At 36.4% G+C, this 2,737-nt stretch overlaps 1 non-coding gene across 1 annotated transcript; it reads right to left on the reverse strand.

The window, feature by feature from the left end:
• Positions 1-1,262: 1,262 nt before the first annotated feature.
• LOC112768568 (small nucleolar RNA R71) lies at positions 1,263-1,370 on the reverse strand. The gene has a single exon (XR_003185979.1). It is a non-coding gene; the product is annotated as a small nucleolar RNA R71 (small nucleolar RNA).
• Between the last annotated feature and the right edge of the window lie 1,367 nt (positions 1,371-2,737).

A 2,737-nucleotide genomic window follows, 5' to 3' on the forward strand; every position in this document is an offset into this window, starting at 1 on the left:
TCATAATTTCAAAATCTTTACTAATAATTAATGTGATTGATTCAAAAATTTTTTAAGTTTGTTACTTGCCTATTAAGAAAGGTCCAATCTTTAAATTTTAAAATCATATCTTTTTGTTTCTTGTTAGTCAAGTAATCAATTTTAATTTTCAAAATCAAATATTTTTAAATTTCTTTTTCAAATCTTTTTCAAAATAAATTTCAATCACATCTTTTTCAAAATCAATTTCAAAATCTTTTCTAACTTCTTTTCTAACTTCTTATCTTTTCAAAAATTGATTTTCAAATCTTTTTCAATTAACTACTTAACTTTTTGTTTTGATTCTTATCTTTTTCAAAACTACCTAACTAACTCTCTCTTTCTAATTTTCAAAAATCTCTTCCCTCTTTTTCAAAATTCCATTTTAATTAACTAATTATTTTAAACTTTAATTTAATTTAATTTAATTTTTCTTTTTAATTTTCGAATTATAACTTTGATTTTAATTTAAAAACAAAAAAATTATTTTTTTATTTTAATTAATTTTCGAATTCTCTCATCTCTCATCTCCTTCTATTTAATTATTCATCTACTAACACTTCTCTTCCACCCAAAATTCGAACACCATCTTCCTCTCTGTGTTCGAGTTTTTCTCTTCCCTTTCTTTTATTCTTCTCTTCTACTCACATAAAGGAATCTCTATACTGTGACATAGAGGATTCCTCTTTTTTTCTGTTTTCTTCCTTTTTCATATGAGCAGGAACAAGGATAAGAATATTCTTGTTGAAGCTGATCCCGAACCTGAAAGAACTCTAAAGAGGAAGCTAAGGGAAGCTAAAGCACAACTCTCAGGAGAAAATCTGACAAAAATTTTCGAAAAAGAAGGAGGAATGGCCGAAAATAATAACAATGCAAGGAATATGCTTGGTGACTTTACTGCACCTAATTCCAATTTACATGGAAGAAGCATCTCAATCCCTGCCATTGGAGCAAACAATTTTGAGCTGAAGCCTCAACTAGTTTCTCTGATGCAATAGAATTGCAAGTTTTATGGACTTCCATCCGAAGATCCCTTTCAATTCTTAACTGAATTCTTGCAGATCTGTGATACTGTTAAGACCAATGGGGTTGATCCCGAGGTCTACAGGCTCATGCTTTTCCCGTTTGCTGTAAGAGACAGAGCTAGAATATGGTTGGACTCTCAACCTAAAGATAGCCTGAACTCTTGGGATAAGCTGGTCACGGCTTTCTTAGCCAAGTTCTTTCCTCCTCAAAAGCTTAGCAAGCTTAGAGTGGATGTTCAAACCTTCAGACAAAAGGAAGGTGAATCCCTCTATGAAGCTTGGGAGAGATACAAGGAACTGACCAAAAAGTGTCCTTCTGACATGCTTTCAGAATGGACCATCCTGGATATATTCTATGATGGTCTGTCTGAATTATCTAAAATGTCATTGGACCATTCTGCAGGTGGATCTATTCACCTAAAGAAAACGCCTACAGAAGCCCAAGAACTCATTGACATGGTTGCAAATAACCAGTTCATGTACACGTCTGAAAGGAATCCTGTGAATAATGGGACGCCTCAGAGGAAAGGAGTTCTTGAAATTGATACTCTGAATGCCATATTGGCTCAGAATAAAATATTGACTCAGCAAGTCAATATGATCTCTCAGAGTCTGAATGGATTGAAGGAATCATCCAACAGTACTAAAGAGGCATCTTCTGAGGAAGAAGCTTATGATCCTGAGAACCCTGCAATAGCAAAGGTAAATTACATGGGTGAACCCTATGGAAACACCTATAATCCCTCATGGAGAAATCATCCAAATTTCTCATGGAAGGATCAACAAAAGCCTCAACAAGGCTTTAATAATGGTTGAAGAAACAGGTTTAGCAATAGCAAACCTTTTCCATCATCTACTCAGCAACAGACAGAGAATTCTGAGCAGAATCCATCTAGCTTAGCAAATATAGTCTCTGATCTATCTAAGGCTACTGTGAGTTTCATGAATGAAACAAGGTCCTCCATTAAAAATTTGGAGGCACAAGTGGGCCAGCTGAGTAAAAGAGTCACTGAAATCCCTCCAAGTACTCTCCCAAGCAATACAGAAGAAAATCCAAAAAGAGAGTGCAAGGCCATAGCCTTACATGGTATGGCCGAACCCAAAGAAGAGGAGGAGAACGTGAATCCTAGTGAGGAAGACCTCCTGGGGCGTTCAGTGACCAATGAGGAGTATCCCTTTAAGGAACCAAAGGAATCTGAGGCTCATCTAGAGACCATAGAGATTCCATTGAACCTCCTTCTGCCCTTCATGAGCTCTGATGAGTATCTTCCTCTGAAGAGGATGAAGACATTACTGAAGAGCAAGTTGCTAAATACCTTGGTGCAATCATAAAGTTGAATGCCAAATTATTTGGTAATGAGACTTGGGAAGATGAACCTCCCTTGCTCACCAATGAACTGAATGCATTGGACAGGCAGAAATTACCTCAAAAGAAATAGGAGCCTGGTAAATTCCTAATTCCCTGCAAAATAGGCACCATGACCTTTGAGAAGGCTTTGTGTGATGGGGTCAGGAATAAACTTAATGCCACTCTCTGTAATGGAGAAACTAGGGATCTTTGAGGTGCAAGCTGCTAGAATCTCATTAGAGATGGCAGACAACTCAAGAAAACAGGCTTATGGACAAGTAGAGGACGTGTTAGTGAAGGTTGAAGGCCTTTACATCCCTGCTGATTTTATAATCCTAGACACTTG

Source organism: Arachis hypogaea, chromosome 17, assembly GCF_003086295.3.
Source record: "Arachis hypogaea cultivar Tifrunner chromosome 17, arahy.Tifrunner.gnm2.J5K5, whole genome shotgun sequence".
Classification (NCBI taxonomy): Eukaryota; Viridiplantae; Streptophyta; class Magnoliopsida; order Fabales; family Fabaceae; genus Arachis; species Arachis hypogaea.